General features: G+C 42.7%; 1 non-coding gene across 1 annotated transcript; it reads right to left on the bottom strand.

Annotated features, from left to right (window-relative positions):
- Positions 1-15,901: 15,901 nt before the first annotated feature.
- On the bottom strand, positions 15,902-15,973 carry Trnac-gca (transfer RNA cysteine (anticodon GCA)). Its single transcript has one exon. It is a non-coding gene; the product is annotated as a tRNA-Cys (tRNA).
- Positions 15,974-16,090: the final 117 nt, after the last annotated feature.

Genomic DNA, 16,090 nt, shown 5'->3' on the forward strand with positions numbered 1-16,090 from the left:
CAAAATTATGGAAGAAAACTTTCCTAACTTAAAGAGAGAGATGCCTATGAATATACAAGAAGCCTACAGAACTCCAAACAGACTGGACCTGAGCAGAAATACCTCCCGTCACATAATAATCAAAACCCCAAATGCACTAAACAAAGAAAGAATATTAAAGGCAGTAAGAGAAAAAGGCCAAGTAACATATAAAGGAAGACCTATAAGAATCACACCAGACTTCTCACCAGAGACCATGAAAGCTAGAAGATCCTGGGCAGATCTCATGCAGACTCTAAGAGAACACAAATGTCAGCCAAGACTACTATACCCAGCAAAACTCTCAATCATAATAGATGGAGAAACCAAGATATTCCATGACAAAACCAAATTTACACAATATCTTTCCACAAACCCAGCTCTGCAAAGAATAATAGGAGGAAAACTCCAATACAAGGAGGGAAACTACACCCTGGAAAAAGCAAGATAGTAACCTTCCTTCATCAAACCCAAAAGAAGATAACCACTCAAATATAAAAAGAACATCAAAAATGACAGGAAGTAATAATCACTATTCCTTAATATCTCTTAACATCAATGGTCGCAATTCCCCAATAAAAAGACATAGACTAACAGACTGGATAAGGAAACAGGACCCTAAAATTTGCTGCATACAGGAGACACACCTCAGTATCAAAGATAAAAATACCTTAGAGTAAAAGGCTGGAAGACAATCTTACACTCCAATGGTCACAGGAAACAAGCAGGAGTAGCCATTCTAATATCAGATAAAATTGACTTTCAACCTAAAGTCATCAAAAGAGACACAGAAGGACACTTCTTGCTGGTCAAAGGAAAAATCCACCAAGAAGAACTTTCAATTCTGAACATCTATGCGCCAAATGCAAGGGTACCCTCATTCATAAAAGAAACTTTACTAAAGCTCAAAGCACACATTGCACCTAACACAATAATTGTGGGGGACTTCAACACTCCACTCTCCTCAATGGACTGATCGGGAAAACAGAAACTAAACAGGGACACAGTAAAACTAACTGAAGCTTTGGATCAATTGGATTTGACTGATATCTATAGAACATTTCACCCTAAAGCAAAAGAATATACCTTTTTCTCAGCACCTCATGGTTCCTTCTCCAAAATCGACCATATAATTGGTCACAAGACAGACCTCAACAAATACAAGAAGATCGAACTAATCCCATGCCTCTTATCAGATCACTATGGAGTAAGAGTGGTTTTCATTAGCAACAAAAACAACAGAAAGCCCACATACACATGGAGGCTGAACAATACTCTACTCAATGACACCTTGGCCAAAGAAGAAATAAGGAAAGAAATCAGAGACTTTTTAGAATTTAATGAAAATGAAGGCACAACATACCCAAATCTTTGGGACACAATGAAAGCAGTGCTAAGAGGAAAACTCATAGCCCTGAGTGCCTCCAAAAAGAAAATGGAGAGAGCATACACTAGCAGCTTAACGACACACCTGAAAGTCCTGGAACAAAAAGAAGCCAATTCACCCAGGAGGAGTAGAAGACAGGAAGTCATCAAACTCAGGGCCGAAATCAATCAAGTAGAAACAAAGAGAACCGTACAAAGAATCAATGAATCCAGGAGCTGGTTCTTTGAGAAAATCAACAAGATAGATAAACCCTTAGCCAGACTGACCAAAGGGCACAGAGAAAGTATCTAAATTAACAAACTTAGAAATGAAAAGGGGGATATAACAACAGAAACTGAGGAAATCCAAAAAATCATCAGATGCTACTACAAGAGCCTATACTCAACACAACTGGAGAATCTGGAGGAAATGGACAATTTCCTTGACAGATACCAAATACCAAAATTAAATCAGGACCAAATAGATCATCTAAACAGTCCCATAATGCCTAATGAAATAGAAGGAGTCATAGAAAGTCTTCCAACCAAAAAAAGCACAGGACCAGATGGTTTCAGTGCAGAATTCTATCAGACCTTCAAAGAAGACTTAACACCAATACTTTTCAAACTATTCCACAAAATAGAAACAGAAGGAACACTACCCAATTCCTTCTATGAAGCCACAATTACGCTGATACCAAAACAACACAAAGATCCAACAAAGAAAGAGAACTTCAGGCTAATTTCCCTTATGAACATTGATGCAAAAATACTCAATAAAATTCTTACCAACCGAATCCAAGAACACATCAAAACGATCATCCACCATGATCAAGTAGGCTTTATCCCAGGAATGCAGGGTTGGTTCAATATATGGAAATCCATCAATGCAATCCACTACATAAACAAACTCAAAGAAAAAAACCACATGGTCATTTCATTGGATGCTGAAAAAGCATTTGACAAAATTCAGCATCCTTTCATGCTTAAAGTCTTGGAAAGAACAGGAATTCAAGGCTCATACCTAAACATCGTTAAAGCAATATACAGCAAACCAGTAGCCAGCATCAAACTAAATAGAGAGAAACTTGAAGCAATCCCACTAAAATCAGGGACTAGACAGGGTTGCCCCCTTTCTCCTTATCTTTTCAATATTGTACTTGAGGTACTAGCTCGGGCAATTAGACAACATAAGGAGGCCAAAGGGATACAAATTGGAAAGGAAGAAGTCAAACTATCATTATTTGCAGATGACATGATAGTCTACCTAAGTGACCCAAAAAACTCCACTAGAGAACTCCTACAGCTGATAAACAACTTCAACAAAGTGGCAGGTTATAAAATCAACACAAGCAAATCAGTGGCCTTCCTTTACTCAAAGGATAAGCAGGCTGAGAAAGAAATTAGGGAAATGACCCCCTTCACAATAGCCACAAACAGTGTAAAGTATCTTGGGGTGACTCTTACCAAACATGTGAAAGATCTGTATGACAAGAACTTCAAGACTCTGAAGAAGGAAATGGAAGAAGACCTCAAAAAATGGGAAAACCTCCCATGCTCATGGATCGGTAGAATCAATACAGTTAAAATGGCCATTTTGCCAAAAGCAATATACAGATTCAGTGCAATACCCATCAAAATCCCAACTCAATTCTTCACAGAGTTAGAAAGAGCAATTCTCAAATTCATCTGGAATAACAAAAAAACCCAGGATAGCTAAAACTATTCTCAGCAACAAAAGAAATTCTGGGGGAATCAGTATCCCTGACCTCAAGCAATACTACAGAGCAATAGTGTTAAAAACTGCATGATATTGGTACAGTGACAGGCAGGCGGATCAATGGAACAGGATTGAAGATCCAGAAATGAACCCACACACCTATGGCCACTTGATCCTCGACAAAGGGGCTGAAAACATCCAATGGAAAAAAGATAGCCTTTTCAACAAATGGTGCTAGTTCAACTGGAGGTCAGCATGCAGAAGAATGCGAATTGATCCATCCTTGTCTCCTTGTACTAAGCTCAAATCCAAATGGATCAAGGACCTCCACATAAAGCCAGACACTCTGAAGTTAATAGAAAAGAAACTGGGGAAGACCCTTGAGGACATCGGTACAGGGAGAAATTTTCTGAACAGAAAACCAATAGCGTATGCTCTAAGATCAAAAATTGACAAATGGGACCTCATAAAATTACAAAGTTTCTGTAAGGCAAAGGACACCATCAAGAGGACAAATTGGCAACCAACAAATAGGGAAAAGATCTTCACCAATCCTACATCAGAAAGAGGGCTAATATCCAATAATTATAAAGAACTCAAGAAGTTAGACTCCAGAAAACCAAACAACCCTATTAAAAAATGGGGTACAGAGTTAAACAAAGAATTCTCACCTGAAGAACTTCAGATGGCGGAGAAACATCTTTTAAAAATGCTCAACTTCATTAGTCATTAGGGAAATGCAAATCAAAACAAGCCCGAGATTTCACCTTACACCAGTCAGAATGGCTAAGATTAAAAATTCAGGAAACAGCAGGTGTTGGCGAGGATGTGGAGAAAGGAACACTCCTCCACTGCTGGTGGGGTTGCAAATTGGTACAACCACTCTGGAAATCAGTCTGGCGGTTCCTCTGAAAACTGGGCACCTCACTTCCAGAAGATCCTGCTATACCACTCCTGGGCATATACCCAGAGGATTCCCCACCATGTAATAAGGATACATGCTCTACTATGTTCATAGCAGTCCTATTTATAATTGCCAGATGCTGGAAAGAACCCAGGTATCCCTCAACAGAAGAGTGGATGCAAAAAAGGTGATCTATCTACACAATGTAGTACTATTCAGCCATTAGAAACAATGAATTCATGAAATTCTTAGGCAAATGGATGGAACTAGAGAACATCATACTAAGTGAGGTAACCCAGACTCAAAAGGTGAATCATGGTATGCACTCACTAATAAGTGGATATTAACCTAGAAAACTGGAATACCCAAAACATAATCCACACATCAAATGAGGTACAAGAAGAAGGGAGGAGTGGCCTCTTGTTCTGGAAAGACTCAGTGAAGCAGTATTCGGCAAAACCAGAACGGGGAAGTGGGAAGGGGTGGATGGGAGGACAGGGGGAGAGAAGGGACTTACGGGACTTTCGGGGAGTGGGGGGCTAGAAAAGGGGAAATCATTTGAAATGTAAATAAAAAAATATATTGAATAAAAAAAAAAAGTGGAAAAAAAAAAAAAAGAAGCAGACCCAAGACCAGATCACAAAGTTAAACTGCTGTGTTTCCCTGTCATCATGGACTCTGCCTCTAAAACCATAAACCGAATAAACTCTTTCCTATATGTTGTTTTTGGCTGATATTTTATCACAGAAAGAAAATTAACTGATACACCTGATGAACAAGGGAGATTGTACAGAGCTCTTGATGTGGTTAAGACCTAAGCTTTCATCAGTCCACTCCTGAATTTGCATTCTTTCTTAACCATTCACCTATTTAAAGCAAGGAAATCCTGGAAACCAAAGATTCTCCTGGTGTGGAGGCCTGGTGATCCTGGCACCAGCTTTTCCTCTGCTTTTCAGATGTTTCACCAGTTCAGGTACCTGGACCTGATGGACACACAGGGGCAGTGGTTAGCAGAATGTGGGAAAACCAAGGTGCAGCCGAGAAGCATGAGGACCCATCCAGGTCATGAAGCAGCAGGCTGCCAAGAGAAGCCACAGGCCTGGAAGTTAGCAAAAGTAAGAAGCCACTGGAACATCACAATGAACACTGGCCTCAGCTTCTAGCCCTCTGGTGTTGCTGAACCTCTGTCACTTCCAGGATGAGTCTTACCTCTCTGTGGGATTTACCCAGTATTCATAGGCCTACTCAAGAGCATGGTATTGACCAAGATTAAGATGATACCTTTTGCTGGGGGATGGTAGCACACGCCTTTAATCCAAGCACTTGGGAGGCAGAGGCAGGCAGATCTCTGAGTTTGAGGCCAGCCTGGTCTATAGAGGGAGTTAGTTCTAGGACAGCCAGGGCTATACAGAGAAACCATGTCTCAAACAAACAAATAAACAAATGAAAAAGATGATAGATTTTGTGCTAGATAAGTTTGTGAGACCATGGTGAGGCCATGGTGCTAAATATCTCAGCTAAACAGATGCATGTTAGCTGTGAAGGCATGCTTTGGTTGTGAGGCATATTTCAATCAGCAGACTTTGAGAAAGACCATGTACCCCCCCCCATAATGTGAATAAGCCCCTCACACCATTTCTAAACCCAGAAGGAAAGGCTAATTTCTCTGGGGTAAAAGAGATTAGTGGGTAGTTATAAAAAAGATTAGTGGGTAGTTTAAAAAAGAGATCTGGGGAAGTTATATATTTAACTCCATCTGTTGAGTCACCTCTCCCTATGTCCATCCTGCAGATATAAAAAATTAAGAAGTTTGATACAAGGCTGAAGAAATTGCTCAGTGGTTAAAAGCATTAGTTGCCCTTGCAGAGGATACAGGTTCAGTTCCTAGCACCCACACAGCAGCTGACAATGTCCTGGAACTCAGTTTCAGGGGATCCAATGCCTACTTCTACTCTTTGTGGTCAGTGCACAAATGGGGTTGGTATACAGATACACATGTAGGCAAAACACACACAGAGAATATAAAAAATAAATGAATCTTTAAAGACAATGGAAATGTCCACTCATTAAATTCTCTATAGGCACACAGGCAGACTCACAAGTCACACCTAAGTCCACACATCTGCCACTGTTCCTTTCCTTATTCAGATGCAAGACTCCATCTCTACCAGGACTAAGCCATCACAGAACTGTCACAGGACAGAACTCAGGCTATAAGTAGAAGAGAGTGGCTTTCTAGTAAAAGCCTGACCTTCCACTTCTCTTAGTGGGTGAGTCAGTGTAGGAAAAACAGCATTGTGACCATTGAGGGAAAAGGGCGGGGCACCTGGATTTGAATCAGGGTCCTGTTGATCTGCAGTAAAATGCTCTGCCTCCTAGCTCTGCCTCCCACTTAGGTTTAGCCACTCATTAGCACCTTTCATCCACGACGCCATACCAGAACTAGTTGTACACTTACACTCCAAGATCTCTAACTGTTCTAGGCACTGGCAAGCTCTCTGTACCGCAGCCTGTCCCCCCTTCATCTCCTTGACCTTAACTGTCCCGTTGAAGCCTCTCTGTCTTGAGGTGTGGTGAGGAAAGTATGCCCAATAGTGGAATTTCCTCTATATCTACACTTTGTAGTCAGAGCAGGAGCTGCTGGTTTGGGGCCTTCTATGAATAACACATGAAGCCCAACACATGACTCCATCATTCATTCATTGAACAAACACTCCTGGGACTTGTTAGGTGTTTGTCTCTGCCATCCATGTTGAGTCCATAGAGACAAGATATTGCTCTTGTTATTCAGAGAGGCTTAGTTCAAATACGAGACTAGTCTATGAACCAGGTACATCCACAGAAGCTGCAGGAGCCTATGCAGAGGCCACTAGGAATGAAGAGTAGGGAACACATCTTGGGAATCCAGCAGGGCTTCAAAGAAACGTTAAGGGGGACGGCAAGGGGGAGGAGCTGCTTCATTTATCCCAGAAGTCTCCCATGGGATGGATTTCCTGCAGTAAATGGGCTTCAAGGTTACAGTCCTTGCCACAGTTTGAGTGACTGCAACCTGGATGTGCCTCATAGCCAACAGTTGGTTGGCTCCTTTCAAAGTTGAGGATACAGTCTTGGCCTGAGCAAAACCCAAAGCACAAGAGAAACACACTCCAGTCCCTACCTAGGGCACAGTCTAACCTTTATAGACAACCCCTGGGTGTCACAATCCTAGCATGTACACTTGCCAGTGTTCTGCCCCCATCACTTCCTTTTATGAGGTTCATGCCTGAGTCACCTGTGCATACCTGGCTGTGACCTCTTCTTGATTCTCCTGCCCTTAGTTGCCAACTGAGCAGGAGGTCTGTATTTACAACTCCTGGAGGTCTGTATTTACAATATCCTTGGAGTCCCCAGGGATTCAGTTCAAAGGGTTTGCATTCATTGTGGAGAAGTGGGTTGGGCTTGGTCTCTACCTGAGAACTCTAAGTCAGAGTGTGTGAAAAGGGCTCTTTGTGTGGACCAGAAAGGCTCAGTAGATGACTCTGACTTTTGGACAGTTGGAAACATTGATTTCGTCTGCTCCTTCCCATGATCTAGTGATGACGCTTTAAACTGTGTCCAAACAAAGCACACCTGACTCAGGACCAGGTCATAAGCAGTGCCTGTTTTCATGACAAAGGGCCTCTGTACTGATGACCTAGGAAAAGGAAATAACGACTCTGTTACCTCTCTTCTGTCCCTCATACTTCCCATTTTTAGAGTCCTTCAATAAGATAATACAGAATAAATACCCTGAAGACAGGATCCAACCCTCAGGCAAACAATGGAGTGGGAGTCAGAGAGGTCCTGGGCCCCAGGAACACCACTCAAGATGGCGGTTAACAATATGGTAAGGATGCAAGAAAGTGTCGGCAGGTGACAGAGACGTATCCATAAATAACTTCATATAAATAATTCAGTTGTCTGAATTATGCCTTTGTAATTATGCCTTTGGTTGGAAGACTTTCAACCACCCCTTCTATTTCTTTAGGGGTTATGGTATTGTGCAAATGATCTATTTGATCCTGATTTAATTTTGGTATTTGGTATCTGTCTAGGAAATTGTCCACTCCAGATTTTCCAGTTGTGTTGTGTATAGACTTTTGTAGTAGGATCTAATGTTTTTTTTTTGAATTTCCTCAGTTTCTGTTGTTATATCTCCCTTTTCATTTCTAATTTTGTTAATTTGGATACTGTCTCTGTGCCCTTTGGTTAGTCTGGCTAAGAGTTTATCTATCTTGTTGATTTTCTCAAAGAACCAGCTCCTGGTTTTATTGATTCTTTGTATGGTTCTCTTTGTTTCTACTTGATTGATTTCAGCCTTGAGTTTGATGATTTCCTGTCTTCTACTCCTCCAGGGTGAATTAGCTTCTTTTTGTTCCAGGGCTTTCAGGTGTGCCATTAAGCTGCTAGTGTATGCTCTCTCCCGTTTCTTTTTGGAGGCATTCAGGGCTATGAGTTTTCCTCTTAGCACTGCTTTCATTGTGTCCCATAAATTTGGGTATGTTGTGCCTTCATTTTCATTAAATTCTTAAAAGTCTTTGATTTCTTTCTTATTTCTTCTTTGGCCAAGGTATCATTGAGTATTGTTCAGCTTCTATGTGTATGTGGGCTTTCTGTTGTTTTTGTTGCTATTGAAGACCACTCTTATTCCATAGTGATCTGATAGGAGGCATGGGATTAGTTCAATCTTCTTATATTTGTTGAGGTCTGTCTTGTAACCAATTATATGGTCGATTTTGGAGAAGGTACCATGAGGTGCTAAGAAAATGGTATATTCTTTTGCTTTAGGATGAAATGTTCTATATATATGTTAAATCCAATTGGTCCAAAGATTCAATTAGTTTCACTATGTGCCTGTTTAGTTCCATTTTCTTGATCTGTCCATTGAGGAAAGTGCAGTGTTGAAGTCTCCCACAATTATTGTGTTAGGTGCAATGTGTGCTTTGAGCTTTAGTAAAGTTCCTATTATGAATGAGGGTGCCCTTGCATTTGGAGTATAGATGTTCAGAATGGAGAGTTCTTCTTGGTGGATTTTTCCTTTGACCAGCAAGAAGTGTCCTTCCATGTCTCTTTTGATGACTTTAGTTGAAAGTCAATTTTATCTGATATTAGACTGGCTACTTTGGCTTGTTTTCTGAGACCATTTGCTTGTAAAATTGTTTTCCAGCCTTTTACTCTGAGGTAGTGTTTGTCTTTGACACTGAGGTGTGTTCCCTTTAAGCAGCAAAATGTGGGGTCCTGTTTACATATCCAGTCTGTTAGTCTATGTCTTTTTATTGGGGAATTGAGTCCATTGATGTTAAAAGATATTAAGGAATAGTGAGTATTACTTCCTGTTATTTTTGATGTTATTTTTATATTTGAGTGGTTATCTTCTTTTGGATTTGATGAAAGAAGTTTACTTTCTTGCTTTTTCCAGGGTATAGTTTTCCTATTATCCTTTGTAGGGCTGGTTTATGGAAAGATATTGTGTAAATTTGGTTTTATCATGGAATATCTTGGTTTCTCCATCTATGGTGATTGAGAGTTTTGCTGGGTATAGTAGTCTTGGCTGGCATTTGTGTTCTCTTAGAGTCTGCATGAGATCTGCCCGGGATCTTCTAGCTTTCATGGTCTCTGGTGAGAAGTCTGGTGTAATTCTAATAGGTCTTGCTTTATATGTTACGTGGCCCTTTTCTCTTACGGCTCTTAATATTCTTTCTTTGTTTAGTACATTTGGGGTTTTGGTTATTATGTGAGGGAGGTATTTATGTTCTGGTCCAGTCTGTTTGGAGTTCTGTAGGCTTCTTGTATATTCATGGGCAACTCTCTCTTTAGGTTAGGGAAGTTTTCTTCCATAATTTTGTTGAAGATATTTGCTGGCCCTTTAAGTTGTAAATCTTCACTCTCATCTATACCTATAATCCTTAGGTCTGGTCTTCTCATTGTGTCCTGGATTTCCTGGATGTTTTGGGTTACAAGTTTTTTGCTTTTTGCATTTTCTTTCACTGTTGAGTCAATGGTTTCTCTGGTATCTTCCGCATCTGAGATTCTTTCTTCCATCTCTTGTGTTCTGTTGTTGATATTTGCATCTATGGCCCCTGATTTCTTCCCTAGGTTTTCTATCTCCAAAGTTGTCTCCCTTTGTGATTTCTTAATTGTTTCTACTTCTGTTTTTAGATCTTGGATGGTTTTGCTCAGTTCCTTCACTTGTTTGTGTTTTCCTGTATTTCTTTAATACCTTTCAAGAGTTATTTCTGCTCTGACCGTTGACACCCTCAAAACGTGCTGGAGAAAAAAAAAGGCACAAATGAAGAATCATAAAAGAACTACACACTCAAGAAAGTGAGGCAGAGCTGAACAGGCCTGGAGGGCTAGAGTGGAGGGCACACAGGTGGCAGGACCACGGGGAGGAGGGACGGTCAACCTGACCACTACATAGCTACTGTTCCTACTTACCTCAGACAGAGAGGGCATGAGGACCAAAGTAGTGATTCCCTCAGACAGGGTCCCTTGCAGAGGCATGGGTGACCCCCAGGCACATATTTGCTCAACAGAGCCTCCCAGCCTGGCTGACCGCTCCTGAGATCTGCGTCACTGGAATCCCGTGAGCACCTTAGGCAGCTGCACCACTGAAGACCTCCCCTCCCTCTTACAGGACCTCTGTGGTGGGGGGAGGGGATGTGGGTCTTGTGACTTTCAGTAGCCTTGGAAGGCTCCTCCTTTTCTCTTTCAGAGACTATTTCAATCTAGGGAAGAACCACACACCCATTTATCCTCTCCACCACTCTTGTAGGATTCAGCATTCATAGGCTCAGGAGGCCAGGAGAAACCTGTTCCTAACACCATGGTTTTTGAGCAAAAATAGGTGTAGGGAGTGTGGGCTGTGCTCTGCTAAGCACTTATTCGGGAACAGGCAATGTTGTGATGAGCATGCTTCAACTCTGAGCTTAGTTCAGGGAATCGAGTTACCTTCAGCAGTGCTGGGTCTCTCCGGTTGGTTACCCTTTTCTCAGTGTCTGGGCTCCGTCCTCATTCAAGCCATTTTCCACAGTTAAACGCCTGACACCATCTACATCTAACCCCACATTACATCCCTCAGTCACAGATGGCTGATGAGCTGAGAATCACTGATGTTCACCTAAGTGGCACTTAGAATCACATGGTGGTATAAATTCTGTTGCTTAAGATCATAGAATTTAGGTAGATGGTGGGAGGGAATTGGGATTCCTCCCACACCAATGTTAAGGTTCCCACTGCTTTCAAGTACTCCTAATGACAGAGAATCCAACCAGGCTGCATAACCTCTGATTTAGCACATTCCTCCATAATGTAACCTCTAAAGACCAGTGAGATATGAGTGTTTAAAAATACTCTCAAGTCTTGAGAGATGGCTCAGCAGTTCAGAGCACTGGCTGCTCTTGCAGAGGACACAGGTTTGGTTTCCAGAATCAACATGATAACTCACAACTGTCTGGGACTCCAGTTTTAAGGTATTTGTCACCTTTTTGACCTCCACAGTAACCAGGTACACACTTGATCCACACATCAATACATGCAAGCACTCATATACATAAAATGAAAATAAATATTCCTTTTTAAAAATACACAAATCCATTAGCAAAAGAACCAGACTGTTGATGTCACCAGAGAAAACTAAACCAAGTCCTAAGAGTGATGATCAGGGGGCCGAGTGAGGAAAGAAAAGGACATTTTAAGGCTGGGGTACAGCTCAGGGGTAGCACTTGTCTAGTATGTGGAAGGTTCTAGGTTCAATCCACAGCACTATATAGGAGGAAATTGGAGTTAGGTTTGGCAACAGAGCAAATACCAGGACAGAATCCCAGATTGAGACAGCAGAGCTTTAACCCTTTACTGACAAGGCTTTCTCCTCAGTTTATTCAACCAATTCGTCATCCCATGTTGTGTTGTGACGAATCTGAAAGAGATGATATAAGAGGAGGGTAGGGGTACTTTGGTACAGATTTCAGAGGTTTCAGGACAGAATCCCTTGGCCCTATCTATGTAGCCTGTAGAGAATAATGGCAGAGAGGGCAGGACAGATTAGAGTCATCTATCTCATGACAGCCAGGAAGTGGGGAAAGAAAGAGGCAGCACATATGGAATATTTTTCCAGGCCTTATCCCAGTGATTTACTTTCTCCAGGAGGCCAAAACACACTCCCCCCCCCCACACACCCACCAATAATGCATGAGAATATGATCCATTGGTAGATGAATCATTGATGCAGATTCCCTTGGTGGAGTCCCTTCCCAAAGCACACCTCTGAACCTTGCTGTGTTCTGATTTAAATCTTAAACACAGGAGCCTTTCAGGAAATACTCATATGCAAACAATAATACCTGTGTTACTACATCCAAGGATCCCACAGTGTACAGTAAGTCTTACTCATTGATAGGCTAGGATAACCTATCACCGCTGCCTAGATACTCTCCTTCCAGCCGTGAATTCACTGCTCCATTCTGACGATTTCTCTCCCTTAGCCCAGCATCTCCTTTCTACCCCATCTACACATTCTGAAGTCAATGTATTGGTGCTTTCTCTCCCTCTCTGTCAGCACTTGATGGGTGTTGGGAAGGGGCAGGTATGGGAACCATGGTTGAGGTCGTCTGCCACCTCCACAGCAGTGCCATCCAACTATTCATTCCAAAGCTGAGCCCCGCACACTAATAAGCATTATTTTTATTTTCAGTTAGTAGAGCAAATGCCCATCAATGGGTCCAGGTGTGTGTAGCCAGCTCTGTCTCATCTACGTCTCAAGCTGTGGGTCCATTTATGGTTTATTTCTCTGTGATTTGGGCTCAATCTACTTCTTATGCGTTCATTCTGGGGTCCCTGGTGGAGAACAAACAGCTGGCAAAAACACCCCCACGACAATGGCGAGATGCAGTTGAGCATGTCCAGCTAGTGAACAGGGCTCTTCTGTATCCCATGCTGTCACCTCATGGTGAAAGCCGGTCACAGGACAGAGCCCCGGCCAATGGCTAGGAAATAAGTTCTCTCTCTGGAGGGATCTGAAAGGTATGTAAGTAAAGACTGAGGCCAGCTCCCCCAAAGCCTTGCCCTGCCAGTGTCCAGGACCGTGCTCTATAATGAGTCTAAGTGGAATTTCTTGATTTAAAAATCTGTGAACTTAAAAGACAAAACTTCTGTCTATCCTAGACCCCAAATATAGAGGATGTGCCAGAAAAGGCTTATTGTAAAACATTTATGCTTATAGACTGAACAACACAGGAAGTGCAGACAGGTCACAGAGAGTCAGCTACAGGCGGCCATCACTTTCTCCAAAGTGTGACTGCTTTTCCAAATGCCACTTTCACTATATTCCAACATTCCCCCAACCATATGACATTACAAATTATGCTCCAAACTAGGAGACCCAGGCTGACAGGGAAGACTCCTGGGATCCGGGTGACTCCTGATCAGGCTCCGGGCAAGCCGTGGAAGCATCTCATCATTGTTCTGCCAGACGCCGAGAAGCCTCCATCTTTCTTTGTTATTTCTGAAGAGGTTGTCAAAAAATGTGTGCTTTGCGATGGCTGGGCAGTCCCTTCAGCTGCTCCTGACTGTAGGGCACCACTGGCTCAGAGGTCTTTTTACTTCTCTTTTCTTCTTGGTTCCTTTCATTTAGTTTGTTCACACTTCTGTGAACACAGCCTGTGCTGTTGGATCTTAATTGTCAGCTTGAAGGGATGGAAAAGTACCAGGAGGTTGGTTAAGCCGGCTCTGATGATGAGCATGAAGCAGTCTCCAGAGAGCATCATAACTCTGACAGAAGGAAGGAGTCAACTGACAGGAATCTGTCCTCTGACAGAAGGACAGAAGCCTCCATGGACTCATCGTAGGATGGGGTCAGTGGAAGGTGCTGAAACACAGGTAGCAGGACCACACTAAGAAGCAGGTCATAGGGCATGTCCTGGGCTTTATATCTTGCCCTGGCACCTTCCTGTAATCCTGTCCTCTGTCCATCACAGTGTCTGTTCTGCCCATGCTTTCCACCCCTGCAAAACAGCAGAAAATCAAAAGCAAACTAAACACTTCCTCCTTTAAAGTGCCTTCCTCAGATATTGGACACAGCAACACAGAAACCTGGCTAACACAAGCCCGCAGGAAACTTGGGTGGCTTATGAAGTTGGTCCACTCTGAGCAGCACTCACCACACTCCTATTCAGTGCTGCTTTCTTCTGACTCAGTTGTATTTGGGCACATCAGGTTCCTACGGGACCACGCTCTACATCTTTCTAGAAACAGCTACTTGCCAATCAGAGTCTTTAGCTGGCACCACCTTGGTGATATCAGTGGTCTCGGTGAAAGGGCTTTTAAGCCACACAGTCAAGTTGTTTTTTCCTGAGGTTGTGTTTACAGAAGGCATCAAATTTCATTTTTTCTTAAATTGATATTGTAATTTTAGACATATCGATTTTATTTTTCTAACTATGCAATTTCCGAGTAATCCATACCGCCCTTGAATTCTGCTTATACAGCTAGGCAGTTTTCATCTGAACTTAGGTCTTTTGGGGACCCCCTGCCAAATGCAGCCTGCAGCAGGTAGCTCAGGCATTGAGCATTTACCCAGCGTCCTCTCCCCTGCTCCACACCTCAAGGGCACTTTCTGCTGTCCAGGCTCTCACGGGCTGCTGTCTTCCTGCCCTCGGTAGTCGCTTCCATCATTCCTGTAGCAGATGGAACAGATTGCTTGCTACACAGAGAAAGCCGTGTATTCTGGGCTTTGTCCCAGCAAGAACCTCTCTAAATACCCATTCCAGCACTGGCAGCCTTATTCACTGTGATGTTGCATAACAAGCCATGGAAAATCTAGTGTCACAAAATAGAGCCATCTGTCACAGTGCCTGTGAGTCTGCAGTTGGAATGTGAATGGAATGATCTAGACTGGGCTTTTGTCAACCAACAATGGGGACGTGGAGAGAGACTCTACAGAGAATTGAGTTTGTTCAGGAACAGAAGAGAAATTAGAATCCAGGATACACAGGCTCTGACAACCCATAGGCAAATCCAAGTGGACAAGAGGAAATGAGGTTGCGAGTACTGTTTGAGACAATTATCCAAATATCAGAGGGGGGTAACGAGGTGGTGTCTGCCCACCACTGGACAGGCATTCACCCAGAAGTATTTCCTGTGTAAAGTGGGATTTATGCAGAGTTGAAGATTTAGAGAATTCTTGTCATACTTCTAGTCACAGGTGGTGTGTGTGTGTGTGTGTGGTGTATGTTCGTGTGCGCATATGCGCACAGGGTAAACGGAGTAATGGAACATATATGACAAGAAAGAAGGACTTGGGAGTAACTTGGGATGGAAAGGGAACTGAGCAGGAAGAGGGATGGAGGCCTGGGAGGGGACAAATGAGAACAGTGTAATGACACACTGTATGAAGACGCCACACTGTGGTGAAATGAGGAGCCTTGTACACAACCAAAGCACTGATTCACAGTAAACAAAAACTTCTTCAGGAGGCTGGAGCTTTGCTTGGACACCTGCTCTTCCCGTTTGACCTTCTCAGGTCTCTCACTCCAAATGACTACTTACACACCATTTCCCTCCGTTCTTCATACTATGCCTTTATAGCATAATCCTCTCTACTTAATTACCCACCTTCTGTCTCCTGATTGATTGTAGATTGACTGATAGAACTCACAAGTTTAGAGGATGTGGAAGTTTCTCGATATCAAAAGCAGGAGCAAGTGTCATAAAACTCAAGGTGTGGACACACAGAGATGAGGGACTGGGTAGAGGTGTGAACGGCCACTCCTCAGTGTGGCAGAGGGCGAGAGCTCGGGCAGACAAAGGGAAGTTAAAAATGACTGAAGACACTTCTAGTGAGGATTACACTAAATTAGGGAGGCAAGAGAGATACGGGAAGGGGGCACCTGGATTTGAACCAGGGACCTCTTGATCTGCAGTCAAATGCTCTACCCCTGAGCTATGCCCCCTTGCTTAGAGGTAATATAATTAATAGCCTTTACCGGAATGGAATACTAAAACAAGGCCGTCCTGCAAACTGGATGGTGCCGCAAGCCCTCTGAATTCCACCTCCCTCTACTCTTCAG

The sequence above is a fragment of the Apodemus sylvaticus genome, chromosome 2 (assembly GCF_947179515.1).
Source record: "Apodemus sylvaticus chromosome 2, mApoSyl1.1, whole genome shotgun sequence".
Lineage (NCBI taxonomy): Eukaryota > Metazoa > Chordata > Mammalia > Rodentia > Muridae > Apodemus > Apodemus sylvaticus.